Raw genomic sequence first — 26,262 nt, 5'->3', positions numbered from 1 at the left:
CCCCAGGTGGTCGAAATTTCCGGAGCCCTCCACTACGGCGTTTCTCTTAATCATAAGGTGGTTTTGAGACGTTAAACGCTACATATCTATCTAAGCGGCCAGGACAGCCAAAAGTCCTAAGCGGCTAGATAGATAGAGAGATAGATAGATAGATAGATAGATAGATAGATAAATAGATAGATAGATAGATAGATAGATAGATAGATAGATAGATAGATAGATAGATAGATAGATAGATAGATAGATAGATAGATAGATAGATAGATAGATAGATAGATATGCTCAAACTTGCCGAAGATCGCCGAGAAATGCTTCGCATTTAAAAACCAACAATGCACGAAAAAACTACCCATATCCAGTTCCTGATCGGTGATGACGGAACGAAGCAGTGCGCACGAAATCCCGAATCTTAGGCTTCAATTTCGTTCTGGTTAAGAACCTTTTATTATCGCGACAGCAGTTATATGGACACTCTCGGCTGGATTTTGCCGCCAGGGTCGGCGTCGACGTGTGCTTCGGTATCATGCCCCGTATGTGTATACGAATCTATATATGCGAAAACGCAAGAAGGAAAAAAAATCTTGAAAAAAATTGGCCCCCTGTCTGCATGTAGGCCGTGATCGTATAGTGGTTAGTACCTTGCGTTGTGTCTGCATGTAATCTGCAAATGTCGTCCAAACACGATAGTTTTGCGTGTAGAGAGACTGAACAGAACATTTATTTGAAGTTCTGCGCAAGAAAATTGGTGAATGGTATTCTGGAGGCGCTGCGTTAGAGTGCATCGAGCATGCCGTGGAGGCGAACGAGCGCATCAAGCCGCGTCATGCTTAAGACATGAGCGCCATCTGGCAGTTCTTCTTGGAAAACAAAGTGCGTGGCCCTAAGACGGGCGTGCGCACCCGTCTCAGAGGTGATAAGGTGTAGAACGCGAAGCGACAGGTAGGTGCCACCACCTTCTCGTCTTAGCATAGCGTTGGAAACAATCCCCGTTCCGTGCAAGCGTTGCATGGTCAGCGCATTGTGATAGGCGCTATGGTTTTTAAAATTTTTATGTATGTCTTTTCTAGTACAAGACGAACATGCAGAATATATATGTGTTGGTTTGATACCACAGATATGCACAATGACTGCTTTTTAATTGACAATCGCACAAGTGTGAGCGCTGATCCTTGAGCAACATTGGTGGGCGCTGCGGATGGGGTCAGCCATTTTGAGTATCGGCTGGTGCTTTTTGGAGTACCCGGTTCGTGGTAACGGTGGAATAACAGACAAATGTACAGATATAGAGACAGACAGACCAAAGGTTTTGCGTGGAAGGTCCCTAATAAATACTATTGTCTTTACAACACTGTGTTACGCGGAATCGAACATGGAATATCAGCGTCGTGAAATCAAGGTGTCACCCACTGAGCCACCCCAGAACACATCCATCACTTTTCAAATGGCAAGCTACGGATATCTGCCACTTACCGCTGCTCCCGAGTATCTCGGAGGGGAATATTGTTTTCGGCGTTAACAGCAAGAAGGCGCAAAGAGCGCGCGTCGCCACATCATGGGGTGGTGCCTGCTCTAATCTTCTACGCGTACATAGCCCGGCGAGATAAGAGTCCTTGAGAGAGCGACGCTCTCTCACCTCCTTTATCTCGCCGTGGCGAGGAGGGGAAGGTCGTACGCCTTGGCTGGCCTCGGGCTTTGCCTTGATCGATTCTGCTGTAGTTATCTGGTGCACAAAGGTCGCTGCAATCATTTCAGTTTCGGTTTGCGAAAAGCGCGCTCTTTTCAGAAAGCAAAGTAACCGTTGAGACGCTTATTCGCGTGCGTCCATACCTGTGAGTACGTTTTGTGCAACATTTGTGCGTGAGGAACGCGGGGCATGTTTTGATATGCTTTCAATTCTGTGCGTGACCTTTCAATCTGTTGCTATCGCGTTCATTGCTTCGCCTTTTCAGCAAAACTGTAACTTTTTTGTTGTCGTTATAAACGTATTGTTATGTCGTATGTTTTGAGTGATGGATGGTTAAATGTCTGTGCTTTCAAGATTTCGTGACCTTTTTATTTCGTTTGTTCTGCGCAACAGCATTTAGATCGTATCAGACGTTTCAGTTGGTTCCCGTAAACCTATGGTACTTCTGTTGTAGACACTGAGCAGAAGTTTACCCACAATGTGCGGTATTATGGACCTTCGCTTTCAAAACCAGCAACACTGCCAAACGGTCACAATGCTCCTGACTCTAGATGCAGTGCCAGATGACTCTAAATACGATATGTTTTCGGTGGTGGGTCGAGCAGTACCAATGCCATCGAATGAGAAAAAGACAAAATGACCTTCGCCACTGTGTTGTCCCAGGCCCACGCAAAATGCATTGAGTGTTTTTTTATTTTCCTTGGAGCTCAAATTATGAGCTTACTATTTACGGATCTAGGTATCGTTGGCTACATAATCACCAACTATTCTAAGTAACTGGGCAAACAAAAAATGTAGCTCATCTTCGTGCTTCTGTATAATGTGCTTGGTTAGCTGTGAAAGACTCTAAACAGAAACATCGCCTCCATATCCACAATGTGAATGATGTTACGGGAGCTTCTTCGGAGGTGCACGGGTTTTTCTAGGCGAGACGATTTCTGTAGGAAGGCTTGCTAACGAGCCAGTGCATGATGTGTACGTCGAAGGCACCATTGTCGGGCACGTTTCACGGCTGGCACTGCACAGTTTTGGCCACGTCGATCGGCACGTTAACCACCTGCCCCTTTACGTCACCTGGCCGGTTCCGTGAGCGAAATGCGTAACGCTCATGAATGGCAAACGTGGAGCTATCAGGCGTTCTTCAACGAGTTTAGGAGCAGACAGGTGATCTCTATTGGGAGGATATCATCCACGTCCGTAATACTTCTTGTAGGAACTTTTAACGCGCTGCCCTGCCTATGAAGCTACGAGAACGAAGCGGATGTACTCGCTAAGAGGAGAGTGCGCAGGCTATAGAAAACCGATGCCTTGGGTGATGGTGCGCCATTCAATGAACATTGCTGAAACACTGGAGAGGTTACCAGGAGCGACGACCGGGGAAACGTACAAATACAACATTGATGCATGTGCTGGTGCCACTGGACATGTCTATCAAGCTCCTAAAAATAAGCGCGTGGTCTCCTCTTGCACTGTCGTGTAGCAAGCGGGTAGGTGTAAACCATTTCCTTTAGAGAAAAGTCGAACAAATTTTTCAGAGAAAGTGCAGGTATATAGTGGCCAAAAATATTGAACAAGAATACCTGCTGGAAGCCAACATTGCGACAAGCAGTCACATTGTGTGAGAGTTATAACACGGGTGGTTTCGCAGCTGACATGCTGGCAGTTATTTTGTATCATCGGTGAGACTAGCGCGAAATAGGCAAACTTATGTGTATTTTGGTTCTCCGTGAGAGGTTCATTAAAATATGGCACATGCACGCGTGAGCGTGAGCGCAGTGTAAGCACGTGGCATTATATATATATATATATATATATATATATATATATATATATATAGGCAGATATGATGGTTGAGTGGCCGTAGCGTTGGAAGTAGTCAAGCAGATCCTCCGTGAGCGGTCACAACGTGGTTTATTTTGACGTTTCAGCCAAATTCTGGACTTCATCAGGATTAAAAGTACAGTTTGCTGGTGCTCAGCTTTATACAATCTCAAATCAGAGGGTAAGAGGAAAAAAGAGAGAAAAAAAGAAAAAAAGGAAGAAGAGGAAAAGAAAAGAAAAAAAGAAAAGAAAGGAAAAAAGAAAAAATCATTGCGTATATAAGCTCGATTGCTCCGGCCGCCCCTTTCACTCTTCTTTCCCTTTCCCCCTCCCTCTCTCTCCCATTTTTCTTTTACACCTTGAAGATGTCTGCGGTCTGTGTATCCTTCCTTTCACTTCAAATATAGCTGCCTGTGCACAATCGGGAGGCCCCTATGGCACGCGTTATCCAGAATTGGGCAAGAATTGACATTGCACCCGCTTGTCAGCATCTGCCGCAATACGAGGCGCTGAGTAGTTAAAGGCTTATACTTTTTAAAAAAGCTATTTCCCCCCCCCCCACCGAACCGCCAGAGCCATGCGGCACCGCCTGGTCGGGAACAATACGTTAGTGAAAGGAAGGATACACAGACCGCAGACATCCTAAAGGTGAAAATGAGAAAACGAGAGAGAGGGAAGAGGTAGGGGAAAAAAGAGTGACAGGGGGAGCCCGAGGGAGTCCACCTTATATTCTCATTGTTTTTTTTTTCTTTTTTCTTCTTTTTTTTCTTTCTCTCTTTCTCTCTCCCTTTCTGATTTAGGTTTGTATAAAGCTGAGCACCAACAAACTCTACCTTCAATCCTGATGAAGGCCAGACTCTGGCTGAAACGTCGAAATAAACCACGTTGTGTCTGCTCACAGAAAATATACTTGACTATCTATCTATCTATCTATCTATCGGTCTATCTATCTAATATATATATATATATATATATATATATATATATATATATATATATATATATATATATATATATATACATATATATATATATATATATATATATATACATAAGGGAAAGAAGTGTATACCTAAGGGCTCGTTTTTCCGTGTTTTTAACACAATAATAATGAGATATAACAGACAGTAATGCCAAGGAATGTACAGGGGAAGTTATTAACATTAATGGAATGTAAATAAGAAGAAAGAAAAGTGGATGAAAAAATTACCAACTGTAAGCAGGAATCGCACCTACGACCTTCGAATTACGCGTTCGATGCTCTAACCACTGAGCTATTACAGCGGCACTCCCTCCATCCACTTTTTTGGGTTTATCTGTGAATTTAAAAGTAGGAGCGACAGTCAGCGCCATCTATAAGCCAAACAACGAGTGTGAAAACACTCTTATGCGCATGTTTGGCGTCACGTAGCACGTGAACTTATTATGAGCGGGCAGCTGATTAATTGTCCCTCTTATACAACCTAAACACACCAAGTCTGCCAGTACGAGACCCTCGTTCAATGAAATAAGGGAAAGAAGTGTATACATAAGGGCTCGTTTTTCCGTGTTTTTAACACAATAATAATGAGATATAACAGACAGTAATGCCAAGGAATGTACAGGGGAAGTTATTAACATTAATGGAATGTAAATAAGAAGAAAGAAAAGTGGATGAAAAAATTACCAACTGTAAGCAGGAATCGAACCTACGACCTTCGAATTACGCGTTCGATGCTCTAACCACTGAGCTATTACAGCGGCACTCCCTCCATCCACTTTTTTGGGTTTATCTGTGAATTTAGAAGTAGGAGCGACAGTCAGCGCCATCTATAAGCCAAACAACGAGTGTGAAAACACTCTTATGCGCATGTTTGGCGTCACGTAGCACGTGAACTTATTATGAGCGGGCAGCTGATTAATTGTCCCTCTTATACAACCTAAACACACCAAGTCTGCCAGTACGAGACCCTCGTTCAATGAAATAAGGGAAAGAAGTGTATACCTAAGGGCTCGTTTTTCCGTGTTTTTAACACAATAATAATGAGATATAACAGACAGTAATGCCAAGGAATGTACAGGGGAAGTTATTAACATTAATGGAATGTAAATAAGAAGAAAGAAAAGTGGATGAAAAAATTACCAACTGTAAGCAGGAATCGAACCTACGACCTTCGAATTACGCGTTCGATGCTCTAACCACTGAGCTATTACAGCGGCACTCCCTCCATCCACTTTTTTGGGTTTATCTGTGAATTTAGAAGTAGGAGCGACAGTCAGCGCCATCTATAAGCCAAACAACGAGTGTGAAAACACTCTTATGCGCATGTTTGGCGTCACGTAGCACGTGAACTTATTATGAGCGGGCAGCTGATTAATTGTCCCTCTTATACAACCTAAACACACCAAGTCTGCCAGTACGAGACCCTCGTTCAATGAAATAAGGGAAAGAAGTGTATACCTAAGGGCTCGTTTTTCCGTGTTTTTAACACAATAATAATGAGATATAACAGACAGTAATGCCAAGGAATGTACAGGGGAAGTTATTAACATTAATGGAATGTAAATAAGAAGAAAGAAAAGTGGATGAAAAAATTACCAACTGTAAGCAGGAATCGAACCTACGACCTTCGAATTACGCGTTCGATGCTCTAACCACTGAGCTATTACAGCGGCACTCCCTCCATCCACTTTTTTGGGTTTATCTGTGAATTTAGAAGTAGGAGCGACAGTCAGCGCCATCTATAAGCCAAACAACGAGTGTGAAAACACTCTTATGCGCATGTTTGGCGTCACGTAGCACGTGAACTTATTATGAGCGGGCAGCTGATTAATTGTCCCTCTTATACAACCTAAACACACCAAGTCTGCCAGTACGAGACCCTCGTTCAATGAAATAAGGGAAAGAAGTGTATACCTAAGGGCTCGTTTTTCCGTGTTTTTAACACAATAATAATGAGATATAACAGACAGTAATGCCAAGGAATGTACAGGGGAAGTTAATAACATTAATGGAATGTAAATAAGAAGAAAGAAAAGTGGATGAAAAAATTACCAACTGTAAGCAGGAATCGAACCTACGACCTTCGAATTACGCGTTCGATGCTCTAACCACTGAGCTATTACAGCAGCACTCCCTCCATCCACTTTTTTGGGTTTATCTGTGAATTTAGAAGTAGGAGCGACAGTCAGCGCCACCTATTAGCCAAACAACGAGTGTGAAAACACTCTTATGCGCATGTTTGGCGTCACGTAGCACGTGAACTTATTATGAGCGGGCAGCTGATTAATTGTCCCTCTTATACAACCTAAACACACCAAGTCTGCCAGTGCGAGACCCTCGTTCAATGAAATAAGGGAAAGAAGTGTATACCTAAGGGCTCGTTTTTCCGTGTTTTTAACACAATAATAATGAGATATAACAGACAGTAATGCCAAGGAATGTACAGGGGAAGTTATTAACATTAATGGAATGTAAATAAGAAGAAAGAAAAGTGGATGAAAAAATTACCAACTGTAAGCAGGAATCGAACCTACGACCTTCGAATTACGCGTTCGATGCTCTAACCACTGAGCTATTACAGCGGCACTCCCTCCATCCACTTTTTTGGATTTATCTGTGAATTTAGAAGTAGGAGCGACAGTCAGCGCCACCTATAAGCCAAACAACGAGTGTGAAAACACTCTTATGCGCATGTTTGGCGTCACGTAGCACGTGAACTTATTATGAGCGGGCAGCTGATTAATTGTCCCTCTTATACAACCTAAACACACCAAGTCTGCCAGTACGAGACCCTCGTTCAATGAAATAAGGGAAAGAAGTGTATACCTAAGGGCTCGTTTTTCCGTGTTTTTAACACAATAATAATGAGATATAACAGACAGTAATGCCAAGGAATGTACAGGGGAAGTTATTAACATTAATGGAATGTAAATAAGAAGAAAGAAAAGTGGATGAAAAAATTACCAACTGTAAGCAGGAATCGAACCTACGACCTTCGAATTACGCGTTCGGTGCTCTAACCACTGAGCTATTACAGCGGCACTCCCTCCATCCACTTTTTTGGGTTTATCTGTGAATTTAGAAGTAGGAGCGACAGTCAGCGCCATCTATAAGCCAAACAACGAGTGTGAAAACATTCTTATGCGCATGTTTGGCGTCACGTAGCACGTGAACTTATTATGAGCGGGCAGCTGATTAATTGTCCCTCTTATACAACCTAAACACACCAAGTCTGCCAGTACGAGACCCTCGTTCAATGAAATAAGGGAAAGAAGTGTATACCTAAGGGCTCGTTTTTCCGTGTTTTTAACACAATAATAATGAGATATAACAGACCGTAATGCCAAGGAATGTACAGGGGAAGTTATTAACATTAATCGAATGTATATAAGAAGAAAGAAAAGTGGATGAAAAAATTACCAACTGTAAGCAGGAATCGAACCTACGACCTTCGAATTACGCGTTCGATGCTCTAACCACTGAGCTATTACAGCGGCACTCCCTCCATCCACTTTTTTGGGTTTATCTGTGAATTTAGAAGCAGGAGCGACAGTCAGCGCCATCTATAAGCCAAACAACGAGTGTGAAAACACTCTTATGCGCATGTTTGGCGTCACGTAGCACGTGAACTTATTATGAGCGGGCAGCTGATTAATTGTCCCTCTTATACAACCTAAACACACCAAGTCTGCCAGTACGAGACCCTCGTTCAATGAAATAAGGGAAAGAAGTGTATACCTAAGGGCTCGTTTTTCCGTGTTTTTAACACAATAATAATGAGATATAACAGACAGTAATGCCAAGGAATGTACAGGGGAAGTTATTAACATTAATGGAATGTAAATAAGAAGAAAGAAAAGTGGATGAAAAAATTACCAACTGTAAGCAGGAATCGAACCTACGTCCTTCGAATTACGCGTTCGATGCTCTAACCACTGAGCTATTACAGCGGCACTCCCTCCATCCACTTTTTTGGGTTTATCTGTGAATTTAGAAGTAGGAGCGACAGTCAGCGCCATCTATAAGCCAAACAACGAGTTGAAAACACTCTTATGCGCATGTTTGGCGTCACGTAGCACGTGAACTTATTATGAGCGGGCAGCTGATTAATTGTCCCTCTTATACAACCTAAACACACCAAGTCTGCCAGTACGAGACCCTCGTTCAATGAAATAAGGGAAAGAAGTGTATACCTAAGGGCTCGTTTTTCCGTGTTTTTAACACAATAATAATGAGATATAACAGACAGTAATGCCAAGGAATGTACAGGGGAAGTTATTAACATTAATGGAATGTAAATAAGAAGAAAGAAAAGTGGATGAAAAAATTACCAACTGTAAGCAGGAATCGAACCTACGACCTTCGAATTACGCGTTCGATGCTCTAACCACTGAGCTATTACAGCGGCACTCCCTCCATCCACTTTTTTGGGTTTATCAGTGAATTTAGAAGTAGGAGCGACAGTCAGCGCCATCTATAAGCCAAACAACGAGTGTGAAAACACTCTTATGCGCATGTTTGGCGTCACGTAGCACGTGAACTTATTATGAGCGGGCAGCTGATTAATTGTCCCTCTTATACAACCTAAACACACCAAGTCTGCCAGTACGAGACCCTCGTTCAATGAAATAAGGGAAAGAAGTGTATACCTAAGGGCTCGTTTTTCCGTGTTTTTAACACAATAATAATGAGATATAACAGACAGTAATGCCAAGGAATGTACAGGGGAAGTTATTAACATTAATGGAATGTAAATAAGAAGAAAGAAAAGTGGATGAAAAAATTACCAACTGTAAGCAGGAATCGAACCTCGTTGTTTGGCTTATAGATGGCGCTGACTGTCGCTCCTACTTCTAAATTCACAGATAAACCCAAAAAAGTGGATGGAGGGAGTGCCGCTGTAATAGCTCAGTGGTTAGAGCATCGAACGCGTAATTCGAAGGTCGTAGGTTCGATTCCTGCTTACAGTTGGTAATTTTTTCATCCACTTTTCTTTCTTCTTATTTACATTCCATTAATGTTAATAACTTCCCCTGTACATTCCTTGGCATTACTGTCTGTTATATCTCATTATTATTGTGTTAAAAACACGGAAAAACGAGCCCTTAGGTATACACTTCTTTCCCTTATTTCATTGAACGAGGGTCTCGTACTGGCAGACTTGGTGTGTTTAGGTTGTATGAGAGGGACAATTAATCAGCTGCCCGCTCATAATAAGTTCACGTGCTACGTGACGCCAAACATGCGCATAAGAGTGTTTTCACACTCGTTGTTTGGCTTATAGATGGCGCTGACTGTCGCTCCTACTTCTAAATTCACAGATAAACCCAAAAAAGTGGATGGAGGGAGTGCCGCTGTAATAGCTCAGTGGTTAGAGCATCGAACGCGTAATTCGAAGGTCGTAGGTTCGATTCCTGCTTACAGTTGGTAATTTTTTCATCCACTTTTCTTTCTTCTTATTTACATTCCATTAATGTTAATAACTTCCCCTGTACATTCCTTGGCATTACTGTCTGTTATATCTCATTATTATTGTGTTAAAAACACGGAAAAACGAGCCCTTAGGTATACACTTCTTTCCCTTATTTCATTGAACGAGGGTCTCGTACTGGCAGACTTGGTGTGTTTAGGTTGTATGAGAGGGACAATTAATCAGCTGCCCGCTCATAATAAGTTCACGTGCTACATGACGCCAAACATGCGCATAAGAGTGTTTTCACACTCGTTGTTTGGCTTATAGATGGCGCTGACTGTCGCTCCTACTTCTAAATTCACAGATAAACCCAAAAAAGTGGATGGAGGGAGTGCCGCTGTAATAGCTCAGTGGTTAGAGCATCGAACGCGTAATTCGAAGGTCGTAGGTTCGATTCCTGCTTACAGTTGGTAATTTTTTCATCCACATTTCTTTCTTCTTATTTACATTCCATTAATGTTAATAACTTCCCCTGTACATTCCTTGGCATTACTGTCTGTTATATCTCATTATTATTGTGTTAAAAACACGTAAAAACGAGCCCTTAGGTATACACTTCTTTCCCTTATTTCATTGAACGAGGGTCTCGTACTGGCAGACTTGGTGTGTTTAGGTTGTATGAGAGGGACAATTAATCAGCTGCCCGCTCATAATAAGTTCACGTGCTACGTGACGCCAAACATGCGCATAAGAGTGTTTTCACACTCGTTGTTTGGCTTATAGCTGGCGCTGACTGTCGCTCCTACTTCTAAATTCTCAGATAAACCCAAAAAAGTGGATGGAGGGAGTGCCGCTGTAATAGCTCAGTGGTTAGAGCATCGAACGCGTAATTCGAAGGTCGTAGGTTCGATTCCTGCTTACAGTTGGTAATTTTTTCATCCACTTTTCTTTCTTCTTATTTACATTCCATTAATGTTAATAACTTCCCCTGTACATTCCTTGGCATTACTGTCTGTTATATCTCATTATTATTGTGTTAAAAACACGGAAAAACGAGCCCTTAGGTATACACTTCTTTCCCTTATTTCATTGAACGAGGGTCTCGTACTGGCAGACTTGGTGTGTTTAGGTTGTATAAGAGGGACAATTAATCAGCTGCCCGCTCATAATAGGTTCACGTGCTACGTGACGCCAAACATGCGCATAAGAGTGTTTTCACACTCGTTGTTTGGCTTATAGATGGCGCTGACTGTCGCTCCTACTTCTAAATTCACAGATAAACCCAAAAAAGTGGATGGAGGGAGTGCCGCTGTAATAGCTCAGTGGTTAGAGCATCGAACGCGTAATTGGAAGGTCGTAGGTTCGATTCCTGCTTACAGTTGGTAATTTTTTCATCCACTTTTCTTTCTTCTTATTTACATTCCATTAATGTTAATAACTTCCCCTGTACATTCCTTGGCATTACTGTCTGTTATATCTCATTATTATTGTGTTAAAAACACGGAAAAACGAGCCCTTAGGTATACACTTCTTTCCCTTATTTCATTGAACGAGGGTCTCGTACTGGCAGACTTGGTGTGTTTAGGTTGTATAAGAGGGACAATTAATCAACTGCCCGCTCATAATAAGTTCACGTGCTACGTGACGCCAAACATGCGCATAAGAGTGTTTTCACACTCGTTGTTTGGCTTATAGATGGCGCTGACTGTCGCTCCTACTTCTAAATTCACAGATAAACCCAAAAAAGTGGATGGAGGGAGTGCCGCTGTAATAGCTCAGTGGTTAGAGCATCGAACGCGTAATTCGAAGGTCGTAGGTTCGATTCCTGCTTACAGTTGGTAATTTTTTCATCCACTTTTCTTTCTTCTTATTTACATTCCATTAATGTTAATAACTTCCCCTGTACATTCCTTGGCATTACTGTCTGTTATATCTCATTATTATTGTGTTAAAAACACGGAAAAACGAGCCCTTAGGTATACACTTCTTTCCCTTATTTCATTGAACGAGGGTCTCGTACTGGCAGACTTGGTGTGTTTAGGTTGTATGAGAGGGACAATTAATCAGCTGCCCGCTCATAATAAGTTCACGTGCTACGTGACGCCAAACATGCGCATAAGAGTGTTTTCACACTCGTTGTTTGGCTTATAGATGGCGCTGACTGTCGCTCCTACTTCTAAATTCACAGATAAACCCAAAAAAGTGGATGGAGGGAGTGCCGCTGTAATAGCTCAGTGGTTAGAGCATCGAACGCGTAATTCGAAGGTCGTAGGTTCGATTCCTGCTTACAGTTGGTAATTTTTTCATCCACTTTTCTTTCTTCTTATTTACATTCCATTAATGTTAATAACTTCCCCTGTACATTCCTTGGCATTACTGTCTGTTATATCTCATTATTATTGTGTTAAAAACACGGAAAAACGAGCCCTTAGGTATACACTTCTTTCCCTTATTTCATTGAACGAGGGTCTCGTACTGGCAGACTTGGTGTGTTTAGGTTGTATAAGAGGGACAATTAATCAGCTGCCCGCTCATAATAAGTTCACGTGCTACGTGACGCCAAACATGCGCATAAGAGTGTTTTCACACTCGTTGTTTGGCTTATAGATGGCGCTGACTGTCGCTCCTACTTCTAAATTCACAGATAAACCCAAAAAAGTGGATGGAGGGAGTGCCGCTGTAATAGCTCAGTGGTTAGAGCATCGAACGCGTAATTCGAAGGTCGTAGGTTCGATTCCTGCTTACAGTTGGTAATTTTTTCATCCACTTTTCTTTCTTCTTATTTACATTCCATTAATGTTAATAACTTCCCCTGTACATTCCTTGGCATTACTGTCTGTTATATCTCATTATTATTGTGTTAAAAACACGGAAAAACGAGCCCTTAGGTATACACTTCTTTCCCTTATTTCATTGAACGAGGGTCTCGTACTGGCAGACTTGGTGTGTTTAGGTTGTATAAGAGGGACAAATAATCAGCTGCCCGCTCATAATAAGTTCACGTGCTACGTGACGCCAAACATGCGCATAAGAGTGTTTTCACACTCGTTGTTTGGCTTATAGATGGCGCTGACTGTCGCTCCTACTTCTAAATTCACAGATAAACCCAAAAAAGTGGATGGAGGGAGTGCCGCTGTAATAGCTCAGTGGTTAGAGCATCGAACGCGTAATTCGAAGGTCGTAGGTTCGATTCCTGCTTACAGTTGGTAATTTTTTCATCCACTTTTCTTTCTTCTTATTTACATTCCATTAATGTTAATAACTTCCCCTGTACATTCCTTGGCATTACTGTCTGTTATATCTCATTATTATTGTGTTAAAAACACGGAAAAACGAGCCCTTAGGTATACACTTCTTTCCCTTATTTCATTGAACGAGGGTCTCGTACTGGCAGACTTGGTGTGTTTAGGTTGTATAAGAGGGACAATTAATCAGCTGCCCGCTCATAATAAGTTCACGTGCTACGTGACGCCAAACATGCGCATAAGAGTGTTTTCACACTCGTTGTTTGGCTTATAGATGGCGCTGACTGTCGCTCCTACTTCTAAATTCACAGATAAACCCAAAAAAGTGGATGGAGGGAGTGCCGCTGTAATAGCTCAGTGGTTAGAGCATCGAACGCGTAATTCGAAGGTCGTAGGTTCGATTCCTGCTTACAGTTGGTAATTTTTTCATCCACTTTTCTTTCTTCTTATTTACATTCCATTAATGTTAATAACTTCCCCTGTACATTCCTTGGCATTACTGTCTGTTATATCTCATTATTATTGTGTTAAAAACACGGAAAAACGAGCCGTTAGGTATACACTTCTTTCCCTTATTTCATTGAACGAGGGTCTCGTACTGGCAGACTTGGTGTGTTTAGGTTGTATAAGAGGGACAATTAATCAGCTGCCCGCTCATAATAAGTTCACGTGCTACGTGACGCCAAACATGCGCATAAGAGTGTTTTCACACTCGTTGTTTGGCTTATAGATGGCGCTGACTGTCGCTCCTACTTCTAAATTCACAGATAAACCCAAAAAAGTGGATGGAGGGAGTGCCGCTGTAATAGCTCAGTGGTTAGAGCATCGAACGCGTCATTCGAAGGTCGTAGGTTCGATTCCTGCTTACAGTTGGTAATTTTTTCATCCACTTTTCTTTCTTCTTATTTACATTCCATTAATGTTAATAACTTCCCCTGTACATTCCTTGGCATTACTGTCTGTTATATCTCATTATTATTGTGTTAAAAACACGGAAAAACGAGCCCTTAGGTATACACTTCTTTCCCTTATTTCATTGAACGAGGGTCTCGTACTGGCAGACTTGGTGTGTTTAGGTTGTATGAGAGGGACAATCAATCAGCTGCCCGCTCATAATAAGTTCACGTGCTACGTGACGCCAAACATGCGCATAAGAGTGTTTTCACACTCGTTGTTTGGCTTATAGATGGCGCTGACTGTCGCTCCTACTTCTAAATTCACAGATAAACCCAAAAAAGTAGATGGAGGGAGTGCCGCTGTAATAGCTCAGTGGTTAGAGCATCGAACGCGTAATTCGAAGGTCGTAGGTTCGATTCCTGCTTACAGTTGGTAATTTTTTCATCCACTTTTCTTTCTTCTTATTTACATTCCATTAATGTTAATAACTTCCCCTGTACATTCCTTGGCATTACTGTCTGTTATATCTCATTATTATTGTGTTAAAAACACGGAAAAACGAGCCCTTAGGTATACACTTCTTTCCCTTATTTCATTGAACGAGGGTCTCGTACTGGCAGACTTGGTGTGTTTAGGTTGTATAAGAGGGACAATTAATCAGCTGCCCGCTCATAATAAGTTCACGTGCTACGTGACGCCAAACATGCGCATAAGAGTGTTTTCACACTCGTTGTTTGGCTTATAGATGGCGCTGACTGTCGCTCCTACTTCTAAATTCACAGATAAACCCAAAAAAGTGGATGGAGGGAGTGCCGCTGTAATAGCTCAGTGGTTAGAGCATCGAACGCGTAATTCGAAGGTCGTAGGTTCGATTCCTGCTTACAGTTGGTAATTTTTTCATCCACTTTTCTTTCTTCTTATTTACATTCCATTAATGTTAATAACTTCCCCTGTACATTCCTTGGCATTACTGTCTGTTATATCTCATTATTATTGTGTTAAAAACACGGAAAAACGAGCCCTTAGGTATACACTTCTTTCCCTTATTTCATTGAACGAGGGTCTCGTACTGGCAGACTTGGTGTGTTTAGGTTGTATGAGAGGGACAATTAATCAGCTGCCCGCTCATAATAAGTTCACGTGCTACGTGACGCCAAACATGCGCATAAGAGTGTTTTCACACTCGTTGTTTGGCTTATAGATGGCGCTGACTGTCGCTCCTACTTCTAAATTCACAGATAAACCCAAAAAAGTGGATGGAGGGAGTGCCGCTGTAATAGCTCAGCGGTTAGAGCATCGAACGCGTAATTCGAAGGTCGTAGGTTCGATTCCTGCTTACAGTTGGTAATGTTTTCATCCACTTTTCTTTCTTCTTATTTACATTCCATTAATGTTAATAACTTCCCCTGTACATTCCCTGGCATTACTGTCTGTTATATCTCATTATTATTGTGTTAAAAACACGGAAAAACGAGCCCTTAGGTATACACTTCTTTCCCTTATTTCATTGAACGAGGGTCTCGTACTGGCAGACTTGGTGTGTTTAGGTTGTATGAGAGGGACAATTAATCAACTGCCCGCTCATAATAAGTTCACGTGCTACGTGACGCCAAACATGCGCATAAGAGTGTTTTCACACTCGTTGTTTGGCTTATAGATGGCGCTGACTGTCGCTCCTACTTCTAAATTCACAGATAAACCCAAAAAAGTGGATGGAGGGAGTGCCGCTGTAGTAGATCAGTGGTTAGAGCATCGAACGCGTAATTCGAAGGTCGTAGGTTCGATTCCTGCTTACAGTTGGTAATTTTTTCATCCACTTTTCTTTCTTCTTATTTACATTCCATTAATGTTAATAACTTCCCCTGTACATTCCTTGGCATTACTGTCTGTTATATCTCATTATTATTGTGTTAAAAACACGGAAAAACGAGCCCTTAGGTATACACTTCTTTCCCTTATTTCATTGAACGATTGTCTCGTACTGGCAGACTTGGTGTGTTTAGGTTGTATAAGAGGGACAATTAATCAGCTGCCCGCTCATAATAGGTTCACGTGCTACGTGACGCCAAACATGCGCATAAGAGTGTTTTCACACTCGTTGTTTGGCTTATAGATGGCGCTGACTGTCGCTCCTACTTCTAAATTCACAGATAAACCCAAAAAAGTGGATGGAGGGAGTGCCGCTGTAATAGCTCAGTGGTTAGAGCATCGAACGCGTAATTCGAAGGTCGTAGGTTTTATTCCTGCTTACAGTTGGTAATTTTTTCATCCACTTTTCTTTCTTCTTATTTACATTCCATTAATGTTAATAACTTCCCCTGTACATTCCTTGGCATTACTGTCTGTTATATCTCATTATTATTGTGTTAAAAACACGGAAAAACGAGCCCTTAGGTATACACTTCTTTCCCTTATTTCATTGAACGAGGGTCTCGTACTGGCAGACTTGGTGTGTTTAGGTTGTATGAGAGGGACAATTAATCAGCTGCCCGCTCATAATAAGTTCACGTGCTACGTGACGCCAAACATGCGCATAAGAGTGTTTTCACACTCGTTGTTTGGCTTATAGATGGCGCTGACTGTCGCTCCTACTTCTAAATTCACAGATAAACCCAAAAAAGTGGATGGAGGGAGTGCCGCTGTAATAGCTCACTGGTTAGAGCATCGAACGCGTAATTCGAAGGTCGTAGGTTCGATTCCTGCTTACAGTTGGTAATTTTTTCATCCACTTTTCTTTCTTCTTATTTACATTCCATTAATGTTAATAACTTCCCCTGTACATTCCTTGGCATTACTGTCTGTTATATCTCATTATTATTGTGTTAAAAACACGGAAAAACGAGCCCTTAGGTATACACTTCTTTCCCTTATTTCATTGAACGAGGGTCTCGTACTGGCAGACTTGGTGTGTTTAGGTTGTATGAGAGGGACAATTAATCAGCTGCCCGCTCATAATAAGTTCACGTGCTACGTGACGCCAAACATGCGCATAAGAGTGTTTTCACACTCGTTGTTTGGCTTATAGATGGCGCTGACTGTCGCTCCTACTTCTAAATTCACAGATAAACCCAAAAAAGTGGATGGAGGGAGTGCCGCTGTAATAGCTCAGTGGTTAGAGCATCGAACGCGTCATTCGAAGGTCGTAGGTTCGATTCCTGCTTACAGTTGGTAATTTTTTCATCCACTTTTCTTTCTTCTTATTTACATTCCATTAATGTTAATAACTTCCCCTGTACATTCCTTGGCATTACTGTCTGTTATATCTCATTATTATTGTGTTAAAAACACGGAAAAACGAGCCCTTAGGTATACACTTCTTTCCCTTATATCATTGAACAAGGGTCTCGTACTGGCAGACTTGGTGTGTTTAGGTTGTATAAGAGGGACAATTAATCAGCTGCCCGCTCCTAATAAGTTCACGTGCTACGTGACGCCAAACATGCGCATAAGAGTGTTTTCACACTCGTTGTTTGGCTTATAGATGGCGCTGACTGTCGCTCCTACTTCTAAATTCACAGATAAACCCAAAAAAGTGGATGGAGGGAGTGCCGCTGTAATAGCTCAGTGGTTAGAGCATCGAACGCGTCATTCGAAGGTCGTAGGTTCGATTCCTGCTTACAGTTGGTAATTTTTTCATCCACTTTTCTTTCTTCTTATTTACATTCCATTAATGTTAATAACTTCCCCTGTACATTCCTTGGCATTACTGTCTGTTATATCTCATTATTATTGTGTTAAAAACACGGAAAAACGAGCCCTTAGGTATACACTTCTTTCCCTTATATCATTGAACGAGGGTCTCGTACTGGCAGACTTGGTGTGTTTAGGTTGTATAAGAGGGACAATTAATCAGCTGCCCGCTCCTAATAAGTTCACGTGCTACGTGACGCCAAACATGCGCATAAGAGTGTTTTCACACTCGTTGTTTGGCTTATAGATGGCGCTGACTGTCGCTCCTACTTCTAAATTCACAGATAAACCCAAAAAAGTGGATGGAGGGAGTGCCGCTGTAATAGCTCAGTGGTTAGAGCATCGAACGCGTAATTCGAAGGTCGTAGGTTCGATTCCTGCTTACAGTTGGTAATTTTTTCATCCACTTTTCTTTCTTCTTATTTACATTCCATTAATGTTAATAACTTCCCCTGTACATTCCTTGGCATTACTGTCTGTTATATCTCATTATTATTGTGTTAAAAACACGGAAAAACGAGCCCTTAGGTATACCCTTCTTTCCCTTATTTCATTGAACGAGGGTCTCGTACTGGCAGACTTGGTGTGTTTAGGTTGTATAAGAGGGACAATTAATCAGCTACCCGCTCATAATAAGTTCACGTGCTACGTGACGTCAAACATGCGCATAAGAGTGTTTTCACACTCGTTGTTTGGCTTATAGATGGCGCTGACTGTCGCTCCTACTTCTAAGTTCACAGATAAACCCAAAAAAGTGGATGGAGGGAGTGCCGCTGTAATAGCTCAGTGGTTAGAGCATCGAACGCGTAATTCGAAGGTCGTAGGTTCGATTCCTGCTTACAGTTGGTAATTTTTTCATCCACTTTTCTTTCTTCTTATTTACATTCCATTAATGTTAATAACTTCCCCTGTACATTCCTTGGCATTACTGTCTGTTATATCTCATTATTATTGTGTTAAAAACACGGAAAAACGAGCCCTTAGGTATACACTTCTTTCCCTTATTTCATTGAACGAGGGTCTCGTACTGGCAGACTTGGTGTGTTTAGGTTGTATAAGAGGGACAATTAATCAACTGCCCGCTCATAATAAGTTCACGTGCTACGTGACGCCAAACATGCGCATAAGAGTGTTTTCACACTCGTTGTTTGGCTTATAGATGGCGCTGACTGTCGCTCCTACTTCTAAATTCACAGATAAACCCAAAAAAGTGGATGCAGGGAGTGCCGCTGTAATAGCTCAGTGGTTAGAGCATCGAACGCGTAATTCGAAGGTCGTAGGTTCGATTCCTGCTTACAGTTGGTAATTTTTTCATCCACTTTTCTTTCTTCTTATTTACATTCCATTAATGTTAATAACTTCCCCTGTACATTCCTTGGCATTACTGTCTGTTATATCTCATTATTATTGTGTTAAAAACACGGAAAAACGAGCCCTTAGGTATACACTTCTTTCCCTTATTTCATTGAACGATTGTCTCGTACTGGCAGACTTGGTGTGTTTAGGTTGTATAAGAGGGACAATTAATCAGCTGCCCGCTCATAATAGGTTCACGTGCTACGTGACGCCAAACATGCGCATAAGAGTGTTTTCACACTCGTTGTTTGGCTTATAGATGGCGCTGACTGTCGCTCCTACTTCTAAATTCACAGATAAACCCAAAAAAGTGGATGGAGGGAGTGCCGCTGTAATAGCTCAGTGGTTAGAGCATCGAACGCGTAATTCGAAGGTCGTAGGTTCGATTCCTGCTTACAGTTGGTAATTTTTTCATCCACTTTTCTTTCTTCCTATTTACATTCCATTAATGTTAATAACTTCCCCTGTACATTCCTTGGCATTACTGTCTGTTATATCTCATTATTATTGTGTTAAAAACACGGAAAAACGAGCCCTTAGGTATACACTTCTTTCCCTTATTTCATTGAACGAGGGTCTCGTACTGGCAGACTTGGTGTGTTTAGGTTGTATGAGAGGGACAATTAATCAGCTGCCCGCTCATAATAAGTTCACGTGCTACGTGACGCCAAACATGCGCATAAGAGTGTTTTCACACTCGTTGTTTGGCTTATAGATGGCGCTGACTGTCGCTCCTACTTCTAAATTCACAGATAAACCCAAAAAAGTGGATGGAGGGAGTGCCGCTGTAATAGCTCACTGGTTAGAGCATCGAACGCGTAATTCGAAGGTCGTAGGTTCGATTCCTGCTTACAGTTGGTAATTTTTTCATCCACTTTTCTTTCTTCTTATTTACATTCCATTAATGTTAATAACTTCCCCTGTACATTCCTTGGCATTACTGTCTGTTATATCTCATTATTATTGTGTTAAAAACACGGAAAAACGAGCCCTTAGGTATACACTTCTTTCCCTTATTTCATTGAACGAGGGTCTCGTACTGGCAGACTTGGTGTGTTTAGGTTGTATGAGAGGGACAATTAATCAGCTGCCCGCTCATAATAAGTTCACGTGCTACGTGACGCCAAACATGCGCATAAGAGTGTTTTCACACTCGTTGTTTGGCTTATAGATGGCGCTGACTGTCGCTCCTACTTCTAAATTCACAGATAAACCCAAAAAAGTGGATGGAGGGAGTGCCGCTGTAATAGCTCAGTGGTTAGAGCATCGAACGCGTAATTCGAAGGTCGTAGGTTCGATTCCTGCTTACAGTTGGTAATGTTTTCATCCACTTTTCTTTCTTCTTATTTACATTCCATTAATGTTAATAACTTCCCCTGTACATTCCTTGGCATTACTGTCTGTTATATCTCATTATTATTGTGTTAAAAACACGGAAAAACGAGCCCTTAGGTATACACTTCTTTCCCTTATTTCATTGAACGAGGGTCTCGTACTGGCAGACTTGGTGTGTTTAGGTTGTATAAGAGGGACAATTAATCAGCTGCTCGCTCATAATAAGTTCACGTGCTACGTGACGTCAAACATGCGCATAAGAGTGTTTTCACACTCGTTGTTTGGCTTATAGATGGCGCTGACTGTCGCTCCTACTTCTAAATTCACAGATAAACCCAAAAAAGTGGATGGAGGGAGTGCCGCTGTAATAGCTCAGTGGTTAGAGCATCGAACGCGTAATTCGAAGGTCGTAGGTTCGATTCCTGCTTACAGTTGGTAATTTTTTCATACACTTTTCTTTCTTCTTATTTACATTCCATTAATGTTAATAACTTCCCCTGTACATTCCTTGGCATTACTGTCTGTTATATCTCATTATTATTGTGTTAAAAACACGGAAAAACGAGCCCTTAGGTATACACTTCTTTCCCTTATTTCATTGAACGAGGGTCTCGTACTGGCAGACTTGGTGTGTTTAGGTTGTATAAGAGGGACAATTAATCAACTGCCCGCTCATAATAAGTTCACGTGCTACGTGACGCCAAACATGCGCATAAGAGTGTTTTCACACTCGTTGTTTGGCTTATAGATGGCGCTGACTGTCGCTCCTACTTCTAAATTCACAGATAAACCCAAAAAAGTGGATGGAGGGAGTGCCGCTGTAGTAGCTCAGTGGTTAGAGCATCGAACGCGTAATTCGAAGGTCGTAGGTTCGATTCCTGCTTACAGTTGGTAATTTTTTCATCCACTTTTCTTTCTTCTTATTTACATTCCATTAATGTTAATAACTTCCCCTGTACATTCCTTGGCATTACTGTCTGTTATATCTCATTATTATTGTGTTAAAAACACGGAAAAACGAGCCCTTAGGTATACACTTCTTTCCCTTATTTCATTGAACGATTGTCTCGTACTGGCAGACTTGGTGTGTTTAGGTTGTATAAGAGGGACAATTAATCAGCTGCCCGCTCATAATAGGTTCACGTGCTACGTGACGCCAAACATGCGCATAAGAGTGTTTTCACACTCGTTGTTTGGCTTATAGATGGCGCTGACTGTCGCTCCTACTTCTAAATTCACAGATAAACCCAAAAAAGTGGATGGAGGGAGTGCCGCTGTAATAGCTCAGTGGTTAGAGCATCGAACGCGTAATTCGAAGGTCGTAGGTTCGATTCCTGCTTACAGTTGGTAATTTTTTCATCCACTTTTCTTTCTTCTTATTTACATTCCATTAATGTTAATAACTTCCCCTGTACATTCCTTGGCATTACTGTCTGTTATATCTCATTATTATTGTGTTAAAAACACGGAAAAACGAGCCCTTAGGTATACACTTCTTTCCCTTATTTCATTGAACGAGGGTCTCGTACTGGCAGACTTGGTGTGTTTAGGTTGTATGAGAGGGACAATTATTCAGCTGCCCGCTCATAATAAGTTCACGTGCTACGTGACGCCAAACATGCGCATAAGAGTGTTTTCACACTCGTTGTTTGGCTTATAGATGGCGCTGACTGTCGCCCCTACTTCTAAATTCACAGATAAACCCAAAAAACTGGATGGAGGGAGTGCCGCTGTAATAGCTCACTGGTTAGAGCATCGAACGCGTAATTCGAAGGTCGTAGGTTCGATTCCTGCTTACAGTTGGTAATTTTTTCATCCACTTTTCTTTCTTCTTATTTACATTCCATTAATGTTAATAACTTCCCCTGTACATTCCTTGGCATTACTGTCTGTTATATCTCATTATTATTGTGTTAAAAACACGGAAAAACGAGCCCTTAGGTATACACTTCTTTCCCTTATTTCATTGAACGAGGGTCTCGTACTGGCAGACTTGGTGTGTTTAGGTTGTATAAGAGGGACAATTAATCAGCTGCCCGCTCATAATAAGTTCACGTGCTACGTGACGCCAAACATGCGCATAAGAGTGTTTTCACACTCGTTGTTTGGCTTATAGATGGCGCTGACTGTCGCTCCTACTTCTAAATTCACAGATAAACCCAAAAAAGTGGATGGAGGGAGTGCCGCTGTAATAGCTCAGTGGTTAGAGCATCGAACGCGTAATTCGAAGGTCGTAGGTTCGATTCCTGCTTACAGTTGGTAATTTTTTCATCCACTTTTCTTTCTTCTTATTTAGATTCCATTAATGTTAATAACTTCCCCTGTACATTCCTTGGCATTACTGTCTGTTATATCTCATTATTATTGTGTTAAAAACACGGAAAAACGAGCCCTTAGGTATACACTTCTTTCCCTTATTTCATTGAACGAGGGTCTCGTACTGGCAGACTTGGTGTGTTTAGGTTGTATAAGAGGGACAATTATTCAGCTGCCCGCTCCTAATGAGTTCACGTGCTACGTGACGCCAAACATGCGCATAAGAGTGTTTTCACACTCGTTGTTTGGCTTATAGATGGCGCTGACTGTCGCTCCTACTTCTAAATTCACAGATAAACCCAAAAAAGTGGATGGAGGGAGTGCCGCTGTAATAGCTCAGTGGTTAGAGCATCGAACGCGTAATTCGAAGGTCGTAGGTTCGATTCCTGCTTACAGTTGGTAATTTTTTCATCCACTTTTCTTTCTTCTTATTTACATTCCATTAATGTTAATAACTTCCCCTGTACATTCCTTGGCATTACTGTCTGTTATATCTCATTATTATTGTGTTAAAAACACGGAAAAACGAGCCCTTAGGTATACACTTCTTTCCCTTATTTCATTGAACGAGGGTCTCGTACTGGCAGACTTGGTGTGTTTAGGTTGTATAAGAGGGAAAATTAATCAGCTGCCCGCTCATAATAAGTTCACGTGCTACGTGACGTCAAACATGCGCATAAGAGTGTTTTCACACTCGTTGTTTGGCTTATAGATGGCGCTGACTGTCGCTCCTACTTCTAAATTCACAGATAAACCCAAAAAAGTGGATGGAGGGAGTGCCGCTGTAATAGCTCAGTGGTTAGAGCATCGAACGCGTAATTCGAAGGTCGTAGGTTCGATTCCTGCTTACAGTTGGTAATTTTTTCATCCACTTTTCTTTCTTCTTATTTACATTCCATTAATGTTAATAACTTCCCCTGTACATTCCTTGGCATTACTGTCTGTTATATCTCATTATTATTGTGTTAAAAACACGGAAAAACGAGCCCTTAGGTATACACTTCTTTTCCTTATTTCATTGAACGAGGGTCTCGTACTGGCAGACTTGGTGTGTTTAGGTTGTATAAGAGGGACAATTAATCAGCTGCCCGCTCATAATAGGTTCACGTGCTACGTGACGCCAAACATGCGCATAAGAGTGTTTTCACACTCGTTGTTTGGCTTATAGATGGCGCTGACTGTCGCTCCTACTTCTAAATTCACAGATAAACCCAAAAAAGTGGATGGAGGGAGTGCCGCTGTAATAGCTCAGTGGTTAGAGCATCGAACGCGTAATTCGAAGGTCGTAGGTTCGATTCCTGCTTACAGTTGGTAATTTTTTCATCCACTTTTCTTTCTTCTTATTTACATTCCATTAATGTTAATAACTTCCCCTGTACATTCCTTGGCATTACTGTCTGTTATATCTCATTATTATTGTGTTAAAAACACGGAAAAACAAGCCCTTAGGTATACACTTCTTTCCCTTATTTCATTGAACGAGGGTCTCGTACTGGCAGACTTGGTGTGTTTAGGTTGTATGAGAGGGACAATTAATCAGCTGCCCGCTCATAATAAGTTCACGTGCTACGTGACGCCAAACATGCGCATAAGAGTGTTTTCACACTCGTTGTTTGGCTTATAGATGGCGCTGACTGTCGCTCCTACTTCTAAATTCACAGATAAACCCAAAAAAGTGGATGGAGGGAGTGCCGCTGTAATAGCTCACTGGTTAGAGCATCGAACGCGTAATTCGAAGGTCGTAGGTTCGATTCCTGCTTACAGTTGGTAATTTTTTCATCCACTTTTCTTTCTTCTTATTTACATTCCATTAATGTTAATAACTTCCCCTGTACATTCCTTGGCATTACTGTCTGTTATATCTCATTATTATTGTGTTAAAAACACGGAAAAACGAGCCCTTAGGTATACACTTCTTTCCCTTATTTCATTGAACGAGGGTCTCGTACTGGCAGACTTGGTGTGTTTAGGTTGTATGAGAGGGACAATTAATCAGCTGCCCGCTCATAATAAGTTCACGTGCTACGTGACGCCAAACATGCGCATAAGAGTGTTTTCACACTCGTTGTTTGGCTTATAGATGGCGCTGACTGTCGCTCCTACTTCTAAATTCACAGATAAACCCAAAAAAGTGGATGGAGGGAGTGCCGCTGTAATAGCTCAGTGGTTAGAGCATCGAACGCGTCATTCGAAGGTCGTAGGTTCGATTCCTGCTTACAGTTGGTAATTTTTTCATCCACTTTTCTTTCTTCTTATTTACATTCCAATAATGTTAATAACTTCCCCTGTACATTCCTTGGCATTACTGTCTGTTATATCTCATTATTATTGTGTTAAAAACACGGAAAAACGAGCCCTTAGGTATACACTTCTTTCCCTTATTTCATTGAACGAGGGTCTCGTACTGGCAGACTTGGTGTGTTTAGGTTGTATGAGAGGGACAATTAATCAGCTGCCCGCTCATAATAAGTTCACGTGCTACGTGACGCCAAACATGCGCATAAGAGTGTTTTCACACTCGTTGTTTGGCTTATAGATGGCGCTGACTGTCGCTCCTACTTCTAAATTCACAGATAAACCCAAAAAAGTGGATGGAGGGAGTGCCGCTGTAATAGCTCAGTGGTTAGAGCATCGAACGCGTAATTCGAAGGTCGTAGGTTCGATTCCTGCTTACAGTTGGTAATTTTTTCATCCACTTTTCTTTCTTCTTATTTACATTCCATAATTGTTAATAACTTCCCCTGTACATTCCTTGGCATTACTGTCTGTTATATCTCATTATTATTGTGTTAAAAACACGGAAAAACGAGCCCTTAGGTATACACTTCTTTCCCTTATTTCATTGAACGAGGGTCTCGTACTGGCAGACTTGGTGTGTTTAGGTTGTATAAGAGGGACAATTAATCAGCTGCCCGCTCATAATAAGTTCACGTGCTACGTGACGCCAAACATGCGCATAAGAGTGTTTTCACACTCGTTGTTTGGCTTATAGATGGCGCTGACTGTCGCTCCTACTTCTAAATTCACAGATAAACCCAAAAAAGTGGATGGAGGGAGTGCCGCTGTAATAGCTCAGTGGTTAGAGCATCGAACGCGTAATTCGAAGGTCGTAGGTTCGATTCCTGCTTACAGTTGGTAATTTTTTCATCCACTTTTCTTTCTTCTTATTTACATTCCATTAATGTTAATAACTTCCCCTGTACATTCCTTGGCATTACTGTCTGTTATATCTCATTATTATTGTGTTAAAAACACGGAAAAACGAGCCCTTAGGTATACACTTCTTTCCCTTATTTCATTGAACGAGGGTCTCGTACTGGCAGACTTGGTGTGTTTAGGTTGTATAAGAGGGACAATTAATCAGCTGCCCGCTCCTAATAAGTTCACGTGCTACGTGACGCCAAACATGCGCATAAGAGTGTTTTCACACTCGTTGTTTGGCTTATAGATGGCGCTGACTGTCGCTCCTACTTCTAAATTCACAGATAAACCCAAAAAAGTGGATGGAGGGAGTGCCGCTGTA

At 41.6% G+C, this 26,262-nt stretch overlaps 24 non-coding genes across 24 annotated transcripts; all 24 read left to right on the top strand.

Annotated features, from left to right (window-relative positions):
• The first annotated feature begins 9,384 nt into the window (after positions 1-9,384).
• TRNAT-CGU (transfer RNA threonine (anticodon CGU)) lies at positions 9,385-9,457 on the top strand. The gene has a single exon. It is a non-coding gene; the product is annotated as a tRNA-Thr (tRNA).
• Positions 9,458-9,840: 383 nt separating this feature from the next.
• TRNAT-CGU (transfer RNA threonine (anticodon CGU)) lies at positions 9,841-9,913 on the top strand. The gene has a single exon. It is a non-coding gene; the product is annotated as a tRNA-Thr (tRNA).
• Positions 9,914-10,296: 383 nt separating this feature from the next.
• On the top strand, positions 10,297-10,369 carry TRNAT-CGU (transfer RNA threonine (anticodon CGU)). The gene has a single exon. It is a non-coding gene; the product is annotated as a tRNA-Thr (tRNA).
• A 383-nt stretch (positions 10,370-10,752) lies between these two features.
• On the top strand, positions 10,753-10,825 carry TRNAT-CGU (transfer RNA threonine (anticodon CGU)). The gene has a single exon. It is a non-coding gene; the product is annotated as a tRNA-Thr (tRNA).
• Positions 10,826-11,664: 839 nt separating this feature from the next.
• Positions 11,665-11,737, top strand: TRNAT-CGU (transfer RNA threonine (anticodon CGU)). Its single transcript has one exon. It is a non-coding gene; the product is annotated as a tRNA-Thr (tRNA).
• A 383-nt stretch (positions 11,738-12,120) lies between these two features.
• Positions 12,121-12,193, top strand: TRNAT-CGU (transfer RNA threonine (anticodon CGU)). Its single transcript has one exon. It is a non-coding gene; the product is annotated as a tRNA-Thr (tRNA).
• A 383-nt stretch (positions 12,194-12,576) lies between these two features.
• On the top strand, positions 12,577-12,649 carry TRNAT-CGU (transfer RNA threonine (anticodon CGU)). Its single transcript has one exon. It is a non-coding gene; the product is annotated as a tRNA-Thr (tRNA).
• A 383-nt stretch (positions 12,650-13,032) lies between these two features.
• On the top strand, positions 13,033-13,105 carry TRNAT-CGU (transfer RNA threonine (anticodon CGU)). Its single transcript has one exon. It is a non-coding gene; the product is annotated as a tRNA-Thr (tRNA).
• A 383-nt stretch (positions 13,106-13,488) lies between these two features.
• Positions 13,489-13,561, top strand: TRNAT-CGU (transfer RNA threonine (anticodon CGU)). Its single transcript has one exon. It is a non-coding gene; the product is annotated as a tRNA-Thr (tRNA).
• Positions 13,562-14,400: 839 nt separating this feature from the next.
• Positions 14,401-14,473, top strand: TRNAT-CGU (transfer RNA threonine (anticodon CGU)). The gene has a single exon. It is a non-coding gene; the product is annotated as a tRNA-Thr (tRNA).
• A 383-nt stretch (positions 14,474-14,856) lies between these two features.
• Positions 14,857-14,929, top strand: TRNAT-CGU (transfer RNA threonine (anticodon CGU)). The gene has a single exon. It is a non-coding gene; the product is annotated as a tRNA-Thr (tRNA).
• Positions 14,930-18,048: 3,119 nt separating this feature from the next.
• TRNAT-CGU (transfer RNA threonine (anticodon CGU)) lies at positions 18,049-18,121 on the top strand. Its single transcript has one exon. It is a non-coding gene; the product is annotated as a tRNA-Thr (tRNA).
• A 383-nt stretch (positions 18,122-18,504) lies between these two features.
• Positions 18,505-18,577, top strand: TRNAT-CGU (transfer RNA threonine (anticodon CGU)). Its single transcript has one exon. It is a non-coding gene; the product is annotated as a tRNA-Thr (tRNA).
• Positions 18,578-18,960: 383 nt separating this feature from the next.
• Positions 18,961-19,033, top strand: TRNAT-CGU (transfer RNA threonine (anticodon CGU)). The gene has a single exon. It is a non-coding gene; the product is annotated as a tRNA-Thr (tRNA).
• Positions 19,034-19,416: 383 nt separating this feature from the next.
• Positions 19,417-19,489, top strand: TRNAT-CGU (transfer RNA threonine (anticodon CGU)). The gene has a single exon. It is a non-coding gene; the product is annotated as a tRNA-Thr (tRNA).
• Positions 19,490-20,328: 839 nt separating this feature from the next.
• TRNAT-CGU (transfer RNA threonine (anticodon CGU)) lies at positions 20,329-20,401 on the top strand. Its single transcript has one exon. It is a non-coding gene; the product is annotated as a tRNA-Thr (tRNA).
• Positions 20,402-20,784: 383 nt separating this feature from the next.
• TRNAT-CGU (transfer RNA threonine (anticodon CGU)) lies at positions 20,785-20,857 on the top strand. The gene has a single exon. It is a non-coding gene; the product is annotated as a tRNA-Thr (tRNA).
• Positions 20,858-21,696: 839 nt separating this feature from the next.
• TRNAT-CGU (transfer RNA threonine (anticodon CGU)) lies at positions 21,697-21,769 on the top strand. Its single transcript has one exon. It is a non-coding gene; the product is annotated as a tRNA-Thr (tRNA).
• An 839-nt stretch (positions 21,770-22,608) lies between these two features.
• On the top strand, positions 22,609-22,681 carry TRNAT-CGU (transfer RNA threonine (anticodon CGU)). The gene has a single exon. It is a non-coding gene; the product is annotated as a tRNA-Thr (tRNA).
• A 383-nt stretch (positions 22,682-23,064) lies between these two features.
• On the top strand, positions 23,065-23,137 carry TRNAT-CGU (transfer RNA threonine (anticodon CGU)). Its single transcript has one exon. It is a non-coding gene; the product is annotated as a tRNA-Thr (tRNA).
• Positions 23,138-23,520: 383 nt separating this feature from the next.
• TRNAT-CGU (transfer RNA threonine (anticodon CGU)) lies at positions 23,521-23,593 on the top strand. The gene has a single exon. It is a non-coding gene; the product is annotated as a tRNA-Thr (tRNA).
• A 383-nt stretch (positions 23,594-23,976) lies between these two features.
• Positions 23,977-24,049, top strand: TRNAT-CGU (transfer RNA threonine (anticodon CGU)). The gene has a single exon. It is a non-coding gene; the product is annotated as a tRNA-Thr (tRNA).
• Positions 24,050-25,344: 1,295 nt separating this feature from the next.
• Positions 25,345-25,417, top strand: TRNAT-CGU (transfer RNA threonine (anticodon CGU)). The gene has a single exon. It is a non-coding gene; the product is annotated as a tRNA-Thr (tRNA).
• A 383-nt stretch (positions 25,418-25,800) lies between these two features.
• TRNAT-CGU (transfer RNA threonine (anticodon CGU)) lies at positions 25,801-25,873 on the top strand. The gene has a single exon. It is a non-coding gene; the product is annotated as a tRNA-Thr (tRNA).
• Positions 25,874-26,262: the final 389 nt, after the last annotated feature.

The sequence above is a fragment of the Rhipicephalus microplus genome, chromosome 3 (assembly GCF_043290135.1).
Source record: "Rhipicephalus microplus isolate Deutch F79 chromosome 3, USDA_Rmic, whole genome shotgun sequence".
NCBI classification, from domain to species: Eukaryota; Metazoa; Arthropoda; class Arachnida; order Ixodida; family Ixodidae; genus Rhipicephalus; species Rhipicephalus microplus.
The sequence above is the reverse complement of the archived record's forward strand: the minus strand, read 5'-3'. Positions and strand labels throughout refer to the sequence as shown.